Source organism: Xenopus laevis, chromosome 8S, assembly GCF_017654675.1.
Source record: "Xenopus laevis strain J_2021 chromosome 8S, Xenopus_laevis_v10.1, whole genome shotgun sequence".
Lineage (NCBI taxonomy): Eukaryota > Metazoa > Chordata > Amphibia > Anura > Pipidae > Xenopus > Xenopus laevis.
The window spans coordinates 55,151,236-55,172,226 of NC_054386.1; the positions used below are offsets into that span (position 1 = coordinate 55,151,236).

The window sequence follows — 20,991 nt, forward strand, 5'->3', positions numbered from 1 at the left end:
GAATAGATGTACTCTCAGTATTAAATGCTTATCATGGCCAGGGTCATATTAAGCACTCCAAGTGGTGCTCTCATAGGGCATGAGGTATGGATTCGCTCGCTAACTACTCAACTGCCCAGAGTGGATTCAGAGTCGGGTAGAGGGTCAGTAGTCAATGTTGGTCCTCGTGGAACCCCTCAGCCTAGTGGGACCCCTCAGTCTGTTTAATACTGTCCCCCTAATAAGACCCAAATATGCCTGACCCTTCAATCTGAGAAAGTTATTTTTACAAAAATGCACCTCAGTGTGGGACTGAATCCATCCCTATATTAAGAACAATTACTACATTCCTATATTATTAGAGTCACAGTGTATGCTACTACCGCAGTAATCATTATGCCAGATTAATAAGGGAATGTGTAAATTCAGACAAGTAGCAAAAAGAAATCCAATATCAACTATCCGCTTAAACATAGATAATCATTTTGTCCCCTTATACTCAAACTTCAATCATCGCTTGTGGGCACCACCTGGTGGAAGGAAAATAAGAGTTAGATTTCATCCCATATTGTAAACCCCCTAATAAAAAGGAGAATAGGACACCATCTCATTGAGTCCACCCGGGCTGATTGAATTCAACCCGAGAGGCTCTTTACTACAACCTGTGGCGAGATATGTTGATCACTTCTTGCAACCTGTGGTTATGAAAACCTTTTCTTATATCAGTGATACAGGCGATTTCCTGAAGAAAATCCTGAGGGCAACCCCCATACCAGCAGGTTCCTGGCTGGTCACGATGGATGTAGCATCATTGTATACTGTGATTCCCATAGAGGAAGGCATCCAGACGGTTCGTGAGTTTCTATGTGAATCCCCTGACAACAAACGCCCACAGATTGATTACCTGATGGATCTTTTGAGGTTATGCCTAACTTGTAATTATTTCAAGTTTGAACTGTCCTATTTTTTACAGATAAGTGGCACAAGTATGGGGTCTAATAGTTACATAGTTACATAGTTACATAGTTAGATTGGGTTGAAAAAAGACAAAGTCCATCAAGTTCAACCCCTCCAAATGAAAACCCAGCATCCATACACACACCCCTCCCTACTTTTAATTAAAATTCTATATACCCATACCTATATTAACTATAGAGTTTAGTATCACAATAGCCTTTAATATTATGTCTGTCCAAAAAATCATCCAAGCCATTCTTAAAGGCATTAACTGAATCAGCCATCACAACATCACCCGGCAGTGCATTCCACAACCTCACTGTCCTGACTGTGAAGAACCCTCTACGTTGCTTCAAATGAAAGTTCTTTTCTTCTAGTCTAAAGGGGTGGCCTCTGGTACGGTGATCCACTTTATGGGTAAAAAGGTCCCCTGCCATTTGTCTATAATGTCCTCTAATGTACTTGTAAAGTGTAATCATGTCCCCTCGCAAGCGCCTTTTTTCCAGAGAAAACAACCCCAACCTTGACAGTCTACCCTCATAATTTAAGTCTTCCGTCCCTCTAACCAATTTAGTTGCACGTCTCTGCACTCTCTCCAGCTCATTTATATCCCTCTTAAGGACTGGAGTCCAAAACTGAACTGCATACTCCAGATGAGGCCTTACCAGGGACCTATAAAGAGGCATAATTATGTTTTCATCCCTTGAGTTAATGCCCTTTTTTATGCAAGACAGAACTTTATTTGCTTTAGTAGCCACAGAATGACACTGCCCAGAATTAGACAACGTGTTATCTACAAAGACCCCTAGATCCTTTTCATTTAAGGAAACTCCCAACACATTGCCATTTAGTGTATAACTTGCATTTATATTATTTTTGCCAAAGTGCATAACCTTGCATTTATCAACATTGAACCTCATTTTCCAGTTTGCTGCCCAGTTTTCCAGTTTAGACAGATCACTTTGCAAAGTGGCAGCATCCTGCATGGAACCTATAGTTCTGCACAATTTAGTATCATCTGCAAAAATAGAAACAGTACTTTCAATGCCCACCTCCAGGTCATTAATAAACAAGTTGAAAAGCAAGGGACCTAGTACAGAGCCCTGTGGTACTCCACTAACAACACTGGTCCAATTAGAAAATGTTCCATTTACCACCACTCTTTGTAGTCTATCTTTTAGCCAGTTCGCTATCCAGGTACAAATACTATGTTCCAGGCCAACATTCCTTAATTTAACCAGTAACCTTTTGTGTGGCACTGTATCAAATGCTTTAGCAAAGTCTAAGTAAATCACATCCACTGCCATCCCAGAATCGAGGTCTCTACTTACATTCTCGTAAAAAGAAATTAAGTTAGTCTGGCAAGATCTATTACGCATAAAACCATGCTGGCACAAACTCATAGTATTATGATTTGCTATGAAGTCCAGTATCTTATCCTTTATTAACCCTTCGAAAAGCTTTCCTAATACTGACGTCAGACTAACTGGCCTATAGTTTTGAGGCTGAGAACGGGATCCTTTTTTGAATAGAGGCACCACATTAGCAATTCGCCAGTCTCTTGGCACAATACCAGATCTCAATGAATCCTGAAAAATTAAGTAAAGAGGTTTGGCAATCACAGAGCTAAGCTCGCTAATTACCCTGGGATGAATACCATCTGGCCCTGGACCTTTGTTAATCTTAACCTGTTCAAGTCTCTTTTGAATTTCTTCTTGTGTGAACCATGCATCATTAGTTGTATTACTAGAATTGGGAGTGTTAAGAAGGAAACCTTCACTTACTGGTTCTTCATTTGTGTAAACAGATGAAAAATACGAGTTCAGAATCTGCGCTTTTATTTTGTTTTCATCAACCAGCTGATCCCCCTCTGATAGTAAGGGTCCCACCCCTTCCTGCTTCATTTTTTTACTATTGACATATTTAAAAAATAATTTGGGATTTTTTTTACTGCTTGCTGCAATATCCTTTTCTATAGCAATTTTAGCTTGCCTTATAGCTTCTTTGCATGATTTATTGGCCTCCTTGTACCTTATAAATGTTTCAGCTGTACCAGCTAACTTGAAAGCCTTAAAAGCACGTCTTTTCTTACCCACCTCAACACCAACGCTTCTATTTAACCAAAAAGGTTTTGCTTTGCAACGACGTTCCTTGCTTACAAGTGGAATATACTGACAAGTATATTTATTAAGCAGCATTTTAAAGACTTCCCATTTTTGTTCTGTGTTTAACCCTGTGAAAAGCATTTCCCACTTAATATGTTGCAGAGATGCCCTTATACTGTCAAAGTTTGCACGTCTGAAATTTAGTGTTTTAGTTACTCCCTTATAGAATTGCTTCTGCAACAGAATCTCAAAGGAGACCATGTTATGATCACTATTCCCTAAATGCTCACCCACACAAATGTTAGAGATGAGTTCAGTATTGTTAGTTATTACAAGGTCCAAAAGAGAGTTATTCCTAGTAGGTTCTTGAACGAGCTGGAATAAAAAGTTGTCATTCAGCATATTTACAAACCTACTAGCTTTTTCTGTCTTAGCAACCCCATTACCCCAGTCAATGTCTGGATAATTGAAGTCACCCATAGCAACAACTTGACCCAGCTGTGAAGCCGCTTGTATCTGCAAGAGTAGCTGGGCTTCATACTCGACACTTATACGAGGTGGTTTATAGCATACACCAATGATAATTCTTTTTGATACCTTTTGCCCAGTCGAAATCTCTACCCAGAGTGATTCTACACCCTCACCAGTGCCAGCTATTTTTATTTCTTTAGCGCATGGCTTTAATTCAGGCTTTACATACAAACCCACTCCTCCACCCTTTTTAATCCCTCTGTCCCTCCTAAAAAGGGTGTAACCATTTAAATTCACAATCCAGTCACATGTTTCATCCCACCAGGTCTCAGTGATACCAATTATATCATAATTTTTAGAGCATGCAATTAATTCTAGGTCTCCCATTTTACCTGACAAACTCCGTGCATTTGCCAGCATACAGCGGAGGTTACTACTTTTACTTTTGAAATGTGCATTACTTAGTGAAGAATTATACGTTAAGTTAGTATTATTCTGTTTTCCTTGTAACAGAGGGACCTCCTTAGCTGGTAAACTGTATGCCCCCCTCACTCCTCCCCCATGACCCCTTACTAACCCCACTACCCCGTCTACACTAGCTTCCCCATAATCCTTTATCTCACCCACCCCCCTCTTGCCTAGTTTAAACACTCCTCCAACCTCTTAGCCATTCTTTCCCCTAGCACCGCGGACCCCCTTCCATTGAGGTGCAAACCGTCACGGCTATATAGGTTGTACCCCAACGAAAAGTCAGCCCAGTGCTCTAGGAACCCAAACCCTTCCTTCCTGCACCAAGACTTGAGCCACGCATTAAGCTCCCTAATCTCCCGCTGTTTTCCTAAACTTGCACGTGGCACAGGCAAAATTTCAGAAAAGATTACATTGGAAGACATTGGAAGACCATCCTTCGCGAACCTCTATATGGCAAGATATGAAGAGAAAAAGATACTACCTCAGTATGGCAAGTACATTTACAGATTATATCGCTTCATCGATGACCTGTTCCTCGTTTGGACAGGTACCAAACAGCAATTTGAACAAATGTTACTTGATCTCAATTCTCTTAATTCAACCATTAGGTTTACTGCCTCCATTGATGAAAAACAGGTGTCATTTTTGGACTTTACTGTGAAGCTTGTGGAGGGGAATTTTCAAACGACTACGTACAGGAAACCTACTGATCGTAACACTATATTACTACACACTTCTTGTCATCCACCGCATACGTTGAAAAGTATTCCGTTTTCACAAATGATCAGGATGGTTAGAAATAACACCGATCGTACCATACTGAGTGAACAACTTGATGATCTGATTACACGTTTCCTCCAAAGGGGCTATAATAGACGGGCTTTACTCGAGTGTAAAGATCTAGCCCTGGAACGAACCCAAGATGAGGTGTTGGAGAAAGTAACCACCGAGGCGGACAAAGAGGCGGAGAAACGATTGACCTTTATCACCACCTTCACCCCGGATAACAAACCGCTGGTAGATGCCCTTCATATGCATTGGTCCGTTTTAGAGAAAGATAGAACTCTACCACCTATCTTTCGTAGCAAACCACGGATTTCATATAAAAGGGGACGAAATTTACGGGATCTCCTGGTTAAAACCGACCCCACACATTGTTATCAAAGTGGGGGAACTAGTACGTGGCTAACGGCGGCTAAGAATGGATGCTACAGGTGTCCTTCATGCATCACTTGCAGTCACTTGATAGTAGGCCCTTCCTTTAATCATCCACATACAGGGAAGAAAATTGAAATTAAGTATATGCTTAACTGTACATCAGAATTTTTGATTTATTTCATTAAATGCCCCTGTGGACTGTTTTATGTGGGGAAAACAATCACTAACTTACGTGACCGGATGGCTAACCATCGAAGTTCAATACGACAGGCATTGGAGACTGGCAGGGCAGAAACCCCAGTGGCTTCTCACTTCTTGGAGTATAAACATACCCTGGCGAGTTTTCGATGCATGATAATTGATCATATTCCAATACCGACGAGAGGCGGTGATCGTGAGAAACTACTGTTGCAAGCCGAATTAAGATGGATCCACAGGTTGAATTCAATCAGCCCGGGTGGACTCAATGAGATGGTGTCCTATTCTCCTTTTTATTAGGGGGTTTACAATATGGGATGAAATCTAACTCTCTTATTTTCCTTCCACCAGGTGGTGCCCACAAGCGATGATTGAAGTTTGAGTATAAGGGGACATAATGATTATCTATGTTTAAGCGGATAGTTGATATTGGATTTCTTTTTGCTACTTGTCTGAATTTACACATTCCCTTATTAATCTGGCATAATGATTACTGCGGTAGTAGCATACACTGTGACTCTAATAATATAGGAATGTAGTTATTGTTCTTAATATAGGGATGGATTCAGTCCCGCACTGAGGTGCATTTTTGTAAAAATAACTTTCTCAGATTGAAGGGTCAGGCATATTTGGGTCTTATTAGGGGGACAGTATTAAACAGACTGAGGGGTCCCACTAGGCTGAGGGGTTCCACGAGGACCAACATTGACTACTGACCCTCTACCCGACTCTGAATCCACTCTGGGCAGTTGAGTAGTTAGCGAGCGAATCCATACCTCATGCCCTATGAGAGCACCACTTGGAGTGCTTAATATGACCCTGGCCATGATAAGCATTTAATACTGAGAGTACATCTATTCACCTGAGATATGGGGTTTTAGAGGATATTTTTCGTTCATTTATTAGTCATGTCTTTTGTTTTTGATATTTTTGTAGTTTTGTGTTTTATATTATTTTGTGTTTATTTTTAAGTGACCTTTTCCGATGGGGTTGGAGTGGGATACACTTGTATGGGTGATTTGGGATACGTTGGACATGGAGAACATTATATATACGATCCTGATCGATCCAAAGCCTAAGATCGTTACGTGTCTCCGTGCCTGATGATACGACAATTGTGAGACGGGAGGTCCGTATGACCCGTGTGGATTAACATATGAATGCGCCTGACAGACTGTGGATGTCAAATTGACAGATCGACTACTGCATCTAATATGTAAATTATGCGGACACAGACCCAGAGGGGTGAATGAACTTGACACCCTATTGAACGCTAGCTTGTGGTTGACGCACTAACAATGCGCGCAATGATTCTGCGTGTGGGCTGTTTAAAGGACGCACGGGGTGAGATATGTAGACACTGGGACATCGAGCTAATCACGGACCCATTGGGACCGTAGGATCGGAGAGATCTCTTTGCACTTAGCGGTATTAAGCAGGGTAAATATGACGCTGACACGGTGACGGCTTGACACTTTGACAAGGCGGTTCTTATCACTCAATAACGGTAAGCCTGCACTGATTCAGCGATTCAAGCTGACCATTAGATTTCCACTTATATTCATTTTAACTGTGTTTTATTAATGATTTGTAACACTATCCACGATGGGCACTATGGATCATCAGGGCGCTGATACTTGTCCTGACTACAACAATGGATCGGATGGTCCTGTAGGAGATACTGTAGCGATGTGCATTTTTGATACTTTTTTTACTTTACAGGGTTGTTTTCACTATCTTAAACGATTTATAATTGTTGATTGAATTTGTATTGAGATTTTAGATGGGGGTAGCAGTCTGTCAATATAATCACATGTATATACGTCAGAGTGGGAGGGTTGGAGATTTTTCGCGCCATTGGTAGGGTATTTATGGGGAAATGTTTTAACATTGTATTACTTTGACAAAGGCTGGTGTGACAGCCGAAACGTTAGTGTGTCCTAATAAATTCATCACTTCAATATAAGTCCTGAGTCGTGCGGCTTCTTTGGAGGAGGATTATATATATATAATACACAAAAGCCATGAATATCTTGTAAATTATATCCTTATAAACGGTGAGTTCTGATGTCATTTCTGCCACATGACTCCCTAAAATTTGTGTATTATAATAAATAAAGTACCCCCAGTTGCAAAATATAAGGATATTAGAAGTTACCTCGGAGTTCCATGACCTGTATAAAAATACTCGGCCTTCGGCCTCGTACTTTTATATGGTCATGAAACTCCTCGGTAACTTATAATATCCTTATATTTTACAAGAGGGGGTACTTTATTCACTATATATATATATATATATATATATATATATATATATATATATATATATATATAACAAACAAGGGAAAGTTGTGCTCACCACTATTTTTTAAAACCATTAGGCGGGGGTGCAATGAGGGTGTGACCACAAAATACATATAGTCAACTACAAGAGGTCCTCTGCACTCAACCCATTATCAATATATTTAAGACAGAGACATTTTGTGCATACTGCTACTAAAAAATGCCTTACCCTTTAAACAACACAGGGATTGTTTGTCCATATATTACAATATATTTAAGCTGGCCAACTACGTCAAAGTCATCCCATATCTGGCCAGTCCTACGCTTAATTTTCATCTGATTCATTAAGAATTCAATTGTTTAATTATACATTTTACAAAGGGACTAAGTTTTACCTGCAACTTATTAGCTGCTTTCAAAGTAAAACTCCCAAACTTGGCTGCCCTTTTATTAGACACCAGTGGGATCACCTGACTATAGCTGGGAAGGGTGGGAGCTACAACATGGAGCTGGTCACTGCTCATGTATAACTATAACAAACAAGGGAAAGTTGTGCTCACCACTATTTTTTAAAACCATTAGGCGGGGGTGCAATGAGGGTGTGACCACAAAATACATATAGTCAACTACAAGAGGTCCTCTGCACTCAACCCATTATCAATATATTTAAGACAGAGACATTTTGTGCATACTGCTACTAAAAAATGCCTTACCCTTTAAACAACACAGGGATTGTTTGTCCATATATTACAATATATTTAAGCTGGCCAACTACGTCAAAGTCATCTAGTAAAGTTGCAGGTAAAACTTAGTCCCTGTGTAAAATGTATAATTAAGCAATTGAATTCTTAATGAATCAGATGAAAATTAAGCGTAGGACTGGCCAGATATGGGATGACTTTGACGTAGTTGGCCAGCTTAAATATATTGCAATATATGGACAAACAATCCCTGTGTTGTTTAAAGGGTAAGGCATTTTTTAGTAGCAGTATGCACAAAATGTCTCTGTCTTAAATATATTGATAATGGGTTGAGTGGCAGAGGACCTCTTGTAGTTGACTATATATATATATATATATATATATATATATATATATACACACAGAGCATTTATATATATATATATATATATATATATATATATATATATATATATATATATATATATATATATATATATATATATATATACCAATAGTTTCAAAACCAGCACTCCCTTTAGTGAAAAAATGTAATTTTTATTGTTACATGGTATCTTCTTCCAACGTTTCGATCCCTGTTGGGATCTTTTTCAAGGAAAGGCTTCTGTTCGGAGCCAAAACGTTGGATCACCAATAAATCTCCACTTTCATTTGAATTATTAACTTGATTTATTTCCTTGGAGTGCTGTCAATCTCTGCATTTTGTCTATATATATATATATATGGTATAGATGTGTCTGCGATATTCCTATATACACACAATTACCTTGGCACAGCAGACTCCAGCAGGCCCGGACTGATAATCTGTCTGTTCGGGCATTTGCCCGAAAGGCTGCTCTATTTTTTCTTTAAGTGGGCCGATCCTGATCTCTGCACCTTATTAGAAAGTGCCACTGCCTTTCATTGCATCAGGCGGGCTCTAGGACCGCTCCTGCATCATCTCTTCCACTGTTGCTCTGCCCCTCCCACTCCTCTGTTCTGGTGCTGCCGTGCTCTATGCAGGCCCGCGCGCTATCAGGAGGCTACAGTCCCAGGCCCAGCAAGATTTAGATTTAAAGGGGGGCCGGCTGTGCTGCTCTTTCAGGATTAGCTGGCCCCCCTTAAGATCGTGAACATCGCTGAAGACCGGATCTCTCTCTGCACTTCGTTTCTGTGCGTCTTTGTCACTCTCTGTCCCTGTCCCTCTCTGTCTCTCTCTCTGTCTCCTTCTGCACTGTCTGTCACTCTCTCTCTCTGTCACTCTGTCCCTCTCTCTTCCCCTCTCTCTGTCACTCTGTCTCTCTCTGTCACTCTGTCCCTCTCTGTCACTCTGTCCCTCTCCCTGTCACTCTGTCTCTCTCTGTCACTCTGTCCCTCTCTCTTCCCCTCTCTCTGTCACTCTGTCTCTCTCTCTTCCCCTCTCTCTGTCTCTCTCTCTGTCACTCTGTCCCTCTCTCTGTCTCTCTCTCTGTCACTCTGTCCCTCTCTCTGTCTCTCTCTCTGTCACTCTGTCCCTCTCTTCCCCTCTCCCTGTCACTCTGTCTCTCTCTGTCACTCTGTCCCCCTCTCTGTCACTCTGTCCCTCTCCCTGTCACTCTGTCTCTCTCTCTTCCCCTCTCTCTGTCACTCTGTCTCTCTCTGTCACTCTGTCTCTCTCTCTTCCCCTCTCTCTGTCACTCTGTCCCTCTCGCTGTCACTCTGTCCCTGTCACTCTGTCTCTCCCTGTCACTCTGTCTCTCTCTGTCACTCTGTCCCTCTCTGACACTCTGTCCCTCTCCCTGTCACTCTGTCTCTCTCTCTTCCCCTCTCTCTGTCACTCTGTCCCTCTCTCTGTCACTCTGTCCCTCTCTCTTCCCCTCTCCCTGTCACTCTGTCTCTCCCTGTCACTCTGTCTCTCTCTGTCACTCTGTTCCTCTCTGTCACTCTGTCTCTCTGTTCCTCTCTGTCTCTCTCCCTGTCACTCTGTCTCTCTCCCTGTCACTCTGTCCCTCTCTCTTCCCCTCTCTCTGTCACTCTGTCACTCTGTCTCTCTCTCTTCCCCTCTCTCTGTCACTCTGCCACTCTGTCTCTCTCTCTTCCCCTCTCTCTGTCACTCTGTCCCTCTCTCTGTCTCTCTCTCTCTGTCATCTGTCCCTCTCTCTTCCCCTCTCCCTGTCACTCTGTCTCTCTCTGTCACTCTGTCCCTCTCTCTTCCCCTCTCTCTGTCACTCTGTCCCTCTCTCTTCCCCTTTCCCTGTCACTCTGTCTCTCTCTGTCACTCTGTCCCTCTCTCTTCCCCTCTCTCTGTCACTCTGTCTCTCTCTGTCACTCTGTCCCTCTCTCTTCCCCTCTCTCTGTCGATCTGTCCCTTTCTCTTCCCCTCTCTCTGTCTCTCTCTCTGTCACTCTGTCCCTCTCTCTTCCCCTCTCTCTGTCTCTCTCTGTCACTCTGTCTCTCTCTCTGTCTCCTTCTGCACTGTCTGTCACTCTCTCTCTGTCACTCTGTCCCTCTCTCTTCCCCTCTCCCTGTCACTCTGTCTCTCCCTGTCACTCTGTCTCTCTCTGTCACTCTGTCCCTCTCCCTGTCACTCTGTCCCTCTCCCTGTCACTCTGTCTCTCTCTGTTACTCTGTCCCTCTCTCTTCCCCTCTCTCTGTCACTCTGTCCCTCTCTCTGTCACTCTGTCCCTCTCTCTTCCCCTCTACCTGTCACTCTGTCTCACTCTGTCCCTCTCTCTTCCCCTCTCTCTGTCACTCTGTCTCTCTCTGTCACTCTGTCACTCTCTCTTCCCCTCTCTCTGTCGATCTGTCCCTCTCTCTTCCCCTCTCTCTGTCTCTCTCTGTCACTCTGTCCCTCTCTCTTCCCCTCTCTCTGCACTCTCAGTCACTCTGTCCCTAGGAACCAGACAGCGTTAATTACAAACTGGAGAGCAGCTGAATAAAAAGCTAAATAAGTCAAAAACCACAATTAATAAAAAATGAAAACCAATTGCAAATGGTTTTCAGAATGTCCCTTTCTACATCATACTAAAAATTAGATTGGAGGTGAACAACCCCTAAGGCAGCTCTTGATGTGCATACATTTTTTCAGTTTTACCCCAATATATGAGTGGATGTGTACAAGTCAGACCATTGTGTCTTTACATGTGGGCTGCTTTGATTATATTTTGCCCGGGCTGCTTTTTACCCCCAGTCCGGCCCTGGACTCCAGTCTATTCTATAGGGCTGTATTGTATGTAATAGAGGTGCAGCCCTAGTGCTATTTCTGGCACAGTAGGTACTGACAGGAGCGGTATTGTAGGACGGGAGTGCAATGTCAAGCCATTACACTGGGGCAGCAAAGGCCACTGCGCACATAGGTATCCCTATACAGTACCCAGTGGTTCAGTGATGGATGCACGTGCCATTACATAGTTCCATACCCAGTTACAAGGAACCTCCTTCTCCCTCCAGGCAGCTAATTAATCCTCTCTCTCTCTGTGTGCACCAAAACCGGCCGCGGAACTGCGCCCCTTGCTCCGGATCTTCTGTATATCCTGTAGCTTCAAGACTCAGCTCGGCACCTCCCTAAGCCTGCAGCCAACAAGTCCACCCGCAGCCGACGATATGATGCTGAACGCAGTGCCGCCCGCTGCAGGGGCCAGGTAAATGATGCTGAAAGGCCGCATCCGGCACGTGGGCCGAAGTTTGAGGACCAATGAGGTACAGCAACAATTCCTGAAATGACTTTGTATTGTGCTGTCCTGGCTGTTTTTCGAAAGCACAGGATCATGCACTGAGATGGCTGTTACTAAAAACAAACTTTTTTTCTTTTGTGTTGAGAATTACATTTTAAATGGTACAATGAATTATTTGCAATGTACACAGTGTAATAGTGTAGTAATGACTACACCTTCAAAATTATGACACAATCCATTTAAAGGATTCTATCACAGGAAAATATGTTTTTTACAATATGCATCAGTTAATAGCTCTTCGGCATTGAAATAAGTTTATCAAAAGAGCAAACAGATTTTATTTTAAATTAAATATTGAAATTTCACACACACTATACATGTCGTTAATTTCCCAAATGCCCCCAGACACGTGATTTGTGCTCTGATAAACTCTATACTGATGCACTGCAAGCTGGAGTGGTATCACCCCATCTATTCCCCCCCCCCCCAGCAGCCCATCATCAGAACAATGGGAAGGTAACAGGAGAACAGCTCCCTGACACCTGCATTGCTAAAAATCAATAGTAAAACTCCCCAAGTCAACCACAATTGCTTCAGAAACATTGAGTAGGGAGACACAATAGCTTATCTGAAGGCAGTTCCATTGTAAAAGTACTGGCTCTTTCTGAAAATACATGACCAGGCACAATGACCTGATATGTCTTCTTATAACTATTAATATTACAACTTAAAAAAACCCTAAAACATTTAATGGTTCAAGAATAAAATTGTATATGGTAGAATGCATTATTTGCAATGTACACAGTGTAATTTAGTAATAAAAACTAAACCTTAAAATCATGACAGAATCCCTTTACTATATTTAGTAACAGACAATTGCCTATCATTACATTCATTCTGAAGACTTGCGGTGAAGTCTTAGAGGAAAGAAGCACCATTGCATTTAAAAACTGGGCAGTGCGCTGAAGTAATCCAGTAAAGTGAATTGCCTATCATTAATTGCACATATATAAAAATGACATAAGTCAAAAAGAAAAAATGTTAAAAAGAGAAATGAATGTATGATGTCACTCCTTTAACTTGTCACATTTCAGGAGCTGAACTAGTTCCCAGATCCTTCCACAATAATGTTGGGAGATGTAGTTTTACATTATCTGGAATGAGGTCCATACCCACATGGGGCAATACTCAAGAGTTTTGAAACTTGAAACACTGATTGATCCCTGCCTTTCACCCTGTTCAGTAGGAATAAGGTAACTTGAGAATCTTCATATGCACTTTGTTCCCACTGTCAGTAAGAGCAAGCAGCTGCAAAAATAAAATGTCACTGCCTTTATTCCCAAGCCACTACATTCTTAAATGGCACTGAAAGGATTCCCAGAGGTGCTTACTGCTTTAGATTTATACCTTGACCTCAGCCTTCTTTATTTTGCGTTTAACAGACGCAATTATTTCCCTAGGATAGAACATACATATGAGATGTATGGAAGGCACAACAGGTGTCAGCAGTAAAAAAAATCCCTAATGATGTGCTGAAAATACACCATAAAATAATTGAGTGATTAACCGAGTTTGATAGAATCAGAACTGAGAAGGTAAAACAAGCTGCAATTACACAGAACCATAGAAGCAAGGCCCGTTTAATAAGTAATACGCTGATGGTAGCTGGTAAGTACATGCTTTGCTGCCTAAGGCAGCTGTATAATCTCTCTGCTCTTGCAATACAATGTGGGACTTGTTAGCTTAGCACAATGACAACGGCCAATTCAATATCTTTTCAACAGCGCTTTTTTTATTCAAAAATTGACAAACTTAAACCTGCTGTGGTCAATTCAATATTATCATTTGTTTTATCTGACCAGAAAGAGATTTCCTTGTTACTACAGAGCTAGTGCTCTCAGTAAGTTCCCAAACATATGCCTTAGGGATTCCCTCCCAATATCATAAGGTACAAGGTCATCATTAGCTTTGAATTTGCTAATTACATTGTCCTTTTATTTATGTTCCTGTCACCTTTTAGCAAGTAATGGGGCCAAAGCACTGTTAAGGTGGCCATACACAGGCAGATTAAAGCTGCCGATATCGGTCCTTTAGACCAATTTGGCAGCTTATCTGCCCATGTGTGGGGGCATCCAACGAGTCTCCCCAATCGATATCTGGCTAAAAATCAGCCTGATATCGATCAGGCAGGTTTGATTTTTCCTGCAATCGAGGACTGCAAACGAGTGGATCTTATATTGTATGGCCACCTTAACTGTGACTTTCCACGCTTGCATACAGTTGAGTCACCAACAAAATAAGCAATGGCTCCAGCGTCACAACATCTTCAGGTCTAAAGGCTCTTCAGTGACCATTATGAATAGCTTCACACAAAGGCCAAAAACTGACTTACCTTTGCACCTGCTAAAAGCCCAAAGGCTATTGCAACTCTTGCTCATAAATCAGGTCTGTCTTTGGGCCAAACATAAGAAAACATGGCTTTTAATATTTTCTTGGAATCCACTTCTTTTAACTGAAAGAAGAGGGGGGGGATATTGATTACAATCTAATTTCCTAATATGAAATGCTAAATACACAATTCAAACAGAAAATAATTAAATTTCATCGATAAACCACTGTACACTTTAATTAATCTGCTTGTTTTAATCAATAAAAGAGGAAGTCTTCAACATTTCAGAAATAGATTTTTCAATATTTTTATTTGTATTTTACAATCAGGAAAAAACAAATACACAGGTAGCCATTTGCAATCAAAGGGAACAATACAATGGTGTGAAAGTTACATATGCTGAAAAAGGTTCAAGTGATCGTGTACATTTAGCAAGTATAATCAAATGTGGGTAAAGCATAAATTAAAGACATTCCTTACTGTTATCTTGTTTATCCCAAGCGATGACTAATCCTGCGTATTGTATACCTTATGTTGAAACAGATTAAACCTTATAATCCAAAAATAAAAAGACAAACCTGACTCTAGCCCCATCAGATCACGTACTTGCTTGAGAAAGATCCCATATCCACAATACTTAAATGCTAAGTAATTCCATATGACCATCGGTCCCATATCTATATTCCAGCCATGGTGTCCATGTTATCACAAACTTACTATGTGAGTCTAAAAGAATACTAGTCAATTTCTCTTGTGACATTATCCAGTCTATTTTTTGTTTAGTTATTTCAATAGATAATTGTTTAGTCTTCCAAGCACCTGCTATAGTTTTCTTAGCCGCACTCATAATTGCAGTAAACAATTGGAATTGAATCTTTGAAAGTACCTCAGGTTGTTTACCTAATGGAGCTATTACAGGACGTTTTGGGATCACCACCTGGAATATAGAATGCAACATGGTGTAAATTCGAATCCAAAACCTTTGAGCGCATGGACACTCCCACCAAATGTGGAACATGGAACCCACTTGCCCACAACCTCTGAAACAAGTAGGGTCCGCTGCAGGGGCAAATTTGGCAATACGAGCTGGGACCAAATATCATCTAAGTAAAACTTTATAATTAACCTCCAATAAAGAAACATTTTTGGAAGATTTCATGGTATTGAACCAAATTGATTGCCATTCTTCATTATCTAGTTGACACTTTAGGTCTTTCTGCCATGAGTCAGTCTATGCCTAGTGGGAAGGTTCAACATCATCGTAGAAATTGTTATACAACGTTGAGATCACTTTCTTAGTTTGGGGATTTTTCAGACATCATTGTTCAAAAAAGGTGGGTGACTTTCTTGCTAACTGGCTCTGGTCCAACTGTGATTGAGCGAAGTGTAATAATTGTCTCAAATGAAAATGTTCTGCTAGCGGAACCGAGTACTTATTTATAAGGTCTTGGGGAGTATAAGGCTTCGTTAATGTATACAGTTGTCCCAAATTCTGTATATTTGCGAGAGAAAACCATGCAAAGACCGTATTCTGCAATCCAGGGTTAAATAGAGGGTTACCCACTAACGGCATGGCGGGGGAATGAGGTGCTTGTAACTTATATTTTTTGTTAACAGAGTCCCAGAATTTTAACGTATGATGTAAGCAGACACTCCCATCAGATGGTCGTAATTTAGGAGGGCACCAAATCAAGGCAGCTGGGGAATATGGTGCTGAATAAGGTTCTTCTAGAGAAACACAAAGGGGGGTATCTGTTTTAGAATGAAGTGCTAGAATCTGGGATAGTAGGGCCGCTTTATAATAAAATAACCAGTTAGGAAGGCCAAGTTCCCCTCTATTTCTAGGGCACGGTAGTATCGACTGGCGAACTCTGGACGGCTTCTTAGCCCAAACAAATTGGAGAACTTTAGTGTTAAAATGGGATAAGTCATCTAGAGAGATTTGCACAGGTAGCGTCCGGAAAAAGTTCAAAATTTTTGGTAGAATTGTTATCTTAATTGAATGGATTCTGCCTATCCACGAAATATGGTGATGGTTCCATTTATTAAGTAAAGTGAACAGAGTTTTAAATAATGGGGGGTAATTATATTTGTACATAGTATCATATGTATTGGTCAATTTAACTCCTAAAATTGAAATAAAGTGTGGATGCCAAGTAAATTCGAATTTAAGTTGCAATAATTTAACCTCCCCAGGGGACAGATTGATATTTAGAGCTTCCGTCTTATTATGATTAACTTGGAGACCAGATATGGCACCAAAGATATCCAACAGTCTAACAAGTTTAGGAGGGAGGTGAGTGGATTAGAGATCGCCAGGGTTAAGTCGTCAGCGAATAAGCTAACTTTGTGTTGAATACCAGCTACATCAATACCTTTGATATCTGTATTGGCTCTAATTGCTGCTGCCAATGGCTCAATAGCTAAATCATACAGTATCGGGGAAAGGGGGCACCTCTGGCGTGTTCCCCGGTAGATTTGAAAAACATTGGATGGGAATCCCATAATATTGACTATTGCTGATGGGTTTCGATATAAGGATTTGACCCAATTTATAAAATTCCCCCCAAAACCCCATCTCCCTAGTGTATAATACAAATAGTCCCAATGGAGGGAGTCAAAAGCTTTTCGGATATCCAATTTTAGCAGCATCGTTTTAAGTCCAGATAATTTAGCGTGGTGGGCTAGCAATATAAGGTGCCTAATTGCATCAGCAGCCTGACGACCAGGGACGAAGCCCACTTGGTCCTTATGGACTATTAGGGGGAGAAGAGAGTAAATTCTAAGGGCCAGGATTTTCCCCAAAAGTTTAACGTCAGTGTTTAAAACCGAAATAGGCCTGTAGTTTTTGACAGATCAGGCTTAGGGATAGCAGAAATTTTAGCTTTCAAAGTTTCCCTTTGTAATTCCCCTCCTACTTTAAGCTCATTTAACATTTTAGTTAAATAGAGGCCTAACTCAGTGAGGAATTTTTTATAGTAAATATTGGAGAGGCCGTCGAGTCCCGGAGCTTTACAAGTATCTAGTTGTTTTATAGCCAGTTGAACTTCCTCCAATGTAATATTTTCTTCCATTAAAGGAAAACTATACCCCCCAAACAATGTAGGTCTCTATTAAAAGATACTGAGTAAAACAGCTCAGGTGTAAAACCCTGCTTCATGTAAATGAACCATTATCATAATAATATACTTTTTTAGTAGTATGTGCCATTGGGTAATCATAAATAGAAAATTGCCATTTTAAAAAATAAGGGCCTTCCCCTGAGATCGTAAGATTCACTGTGCACACATACAAACCACATGTAAGGTCACATGAGCCAATTAACAGACAGAGTTCTGCCTTTTGCTTCCTCACTTCTTCCTGTTACAGTTAGTGTTGTAGTATTTCTGGTCAGGTGATCTCTGAGGCAGCACAGATAGAGTCACGAAATGGTGGTTCAAGGCAAGAGATGTAAAAGGGCAATATTTATGTAAATATATATTCCAGTTTGGTAAGATTCTTTAATATGTCATTCAATTTGATATAAACTATCTGTTGCTTAAGTATTGATTTTGGGGGTATAGGTTTCCTTTAACTGGACTTGATCAGGAATTAAAGATGGAATTTTAAATCCCCTAAAGAATTTTTCATATTTCTCTACAGATATATTTCCGGTTTAGAATACAATTTTTTGATAAAAATTTGCAAAATCAGTGGCAATCTTACTAGGATTTCCCGTCAAGGGACCCTGAGAGGACCTGATCCTATGAATCTGAGGGGGTATTACGCTCATTTAACTTGCGGGCTAGAATCCTGCCTGGTTTGTCAATACAACAATACATTTTATTTTTAGCCCATCTTAATTTTTTCTCAGCATTAGTAATCTAAATCTTTCTGAAGCTGTTTAATTTGCATGGAGTAGTCCAATAGGGGGGATTCCGTCTGCTTGGAGATCAATTTATCTAATTCCGGTGTCAAAATTTTTAGTTTAGATTCTCTATCTTTCTTTCGCCTAGAACCAATCTGAATAAATTTACCCCTGATAACTGGTTTTATGAGCTTCCCATAATAGTACACTTGAGGAAACTGAGTGCTCAGAAATAGATTTTTAAGAGAAAATGAAACTGTGTTATTCTTTTAAACTAAAGGCCCTGGTTAGCATCAAAACACGTTTCAAATAAAAGAATATCATTTGAATTGTTTACTTAACTTCAAAAAATGACTGGTATTTTCTTTATTATTTAATGGTATTCAAAAAGGTGGAGGGGGCATAGTTTTCTGTATGCAAAACATTAGGCTTCAAATATTTTTTTCAATAAGGTGTTGCGGTTTCTATGCAATGTTTGGGGAATACACAGAAAGAACACGCAAACCCTATTCACAATCAGCATTTTTTTTTTCAATTAGATGTTGTTGTTGCTATGAAATGTTTGAGGAATACACAGAAAGAACATACAAACCCTATTCACAACATACACAAATGCAATCCTCAGATAATGTTCCATGCACACAGCAAGCTATCACATCATCTTTAACAGCTGATCAAGGAAAAGAAACTATATATAGTAACATAGTAAGTAAGGTTGAAAAAAGACACACGTCCATCAAGTTCAACCTTTTAGTTTTTTTTTTTTATCTGCCTAACTACCAGTTGATACAGAGGAAGGCAAAAAACCCATCTGAAGCCTCTCCAATTTGCCTCAGATGGGGAAATATGATTTTAAATAGAATATAATTTCTTTTAAGTGTAGTAGAATATATTTCTGCATAATGTATGTGTGCTTCTGATAGGTCCTATAGAAAAAATAGTTATATAAAAGCATATGAAACTAAAGGGTCAGTAAGCACTGACAAAAAAATGTTTATGCTGAACCTTGCTTATTATGTGTTTATACATAATAATACATGTATTTATGGTAGCCCTCTTCTCCGACAATGAGAATAGTTTGGGATTGTTTATGCCAAAATTATGCCTGGTGCTTAAAACTGGCCAATTTCCCATGATGTCCTACCTCACCCCCCTGGTTAGTGGACCATACACTGCATGGTTTTAAACAAGTTTAGATTAGCAAGGATAAGGCCATCATTGCAAGAACAATGGCATCTTCATTATGGTTATAACTGTAAACTGATTCAAAATACATTTATATGATAATGTAGGAAAATGTATATATTCACTAAACACTAACTACAAAAGGCCAAATGGCGCACAGTCCATCTGCCACAAGTCTGCACAACTAACAAAAAAGAAAAGAAAATACAGTGCTTTTTGCTTCTAATTTACAATCTACACATTTACCTTCCAGTGGATTTCTAATTAACAGAATCTCTCTATAATCTCACTCAAAAACAATGAGACATTTTGGGCACAGTTTACAAAGATCATGGCTTATTTTGCAATTTTATAAGGGTTAACCATGCCCTGTTCACCAGTGCCATTTCTGGCACAAGGCAAGGTGTAGAGCTGGTCCGAGGTGGCGATGTACAGGGACATATTTGCATCCAGGGAATTGCCCAATATACTTCCAAGATGGCCCCTAATTTGTCCCCTCACCAGAACATGCACATTTACTTGAATTCAAAGTCAGGACCCTAAACGATATACCAAGTATAACCACTGAACTGTGTCACCTGCCTTTTCTGTGTCAAGTTCTTCCACAAAATGGCGACCCATCACACTTGACAGAGATTGTTGCATAAGTACCTTATGCTCATGTCGGCAACCTTACAAGGCACACACCTATTTTGTTCCAGGTGGACCAATATATTCCTTTCTAATTATTCAGAACCTAGAAGCCAAAATTTATGCAAACCTTTTACCTCACAGTTAGCAATATGGGCATGTGAGATTACCACTCCTCAAAAGGTTTGCTCTCTTTGAGAATCAGATCAGTGTAGGGCTCTGGGAGATGAGGGTAAAGTGGAAAGATCCCAGTAACACTACCTAAAGCATTCCACTATATGCACTAGTTGAGTGTTTTTAACTTTAGTATCACTGTAATATTTTGGTCACAGTGTCGCCAGTGTGCATCGTCAAAAGACAGAGCCACATGAGGGATCTAAAAGAGGTGTAAAAGGCCAACATCAAATCTATACATAATAGGGAAGAGGAGGCAGAGATATAACAAGAATAATTGGGATTAAATGGGTGGTTAATGTGGATTAATCCACTGACATCAGTTAGACCTAGAGCAAAGTCTCAGAGGGCCAACATCTGAGAATGTCCAGGTTGTGGACAAAGGTAGTCCACCTGAGGATTCAATACTATTTTGAAAATCTGCAGCCTATATCAACTTCAGGAAGATGCCCAAAGTTTTCCATTTTCTTATTTTCCATTTAAGAGTTAAGCCTCAGCAGAAGGTGGCAGATAAACTTTTGTAAACAGATAGAATCAGGCAACTATTTGACACTTATTATATATCTGCCTGACTGCCTCCATGGTCTGAAACAACCCTTTCCAAATGAAAGTGAAGCAACTTTGCATTATACAGCTTAGACCCATTCTCTTTCTAGTGCTCTCACTCTTTGCTCTAATACATGAGAGCACAGGGTTGCAGCAATGAACAGTCCCACCCTTGACCCATCTAATTCCGGGGTAATTAGGCCAAACACCATAACTTTCCAAAGAAGCCCATACCATTTATCAGCAGTTCAGAGACCCTGAATGA

The 20,991-nt window shown here is 40.4% G+C and overlaps 1 pseudogene; it reads right to left on the bottom strand.

Moving 5' to 3' along the window:
- LOC108700074 overlaps window positions 1–20,991 on the bottom strand; it is a 110,643-nt pseudogene that overhangs the window by 45,026 nt on the left and 44,626 nt on the right.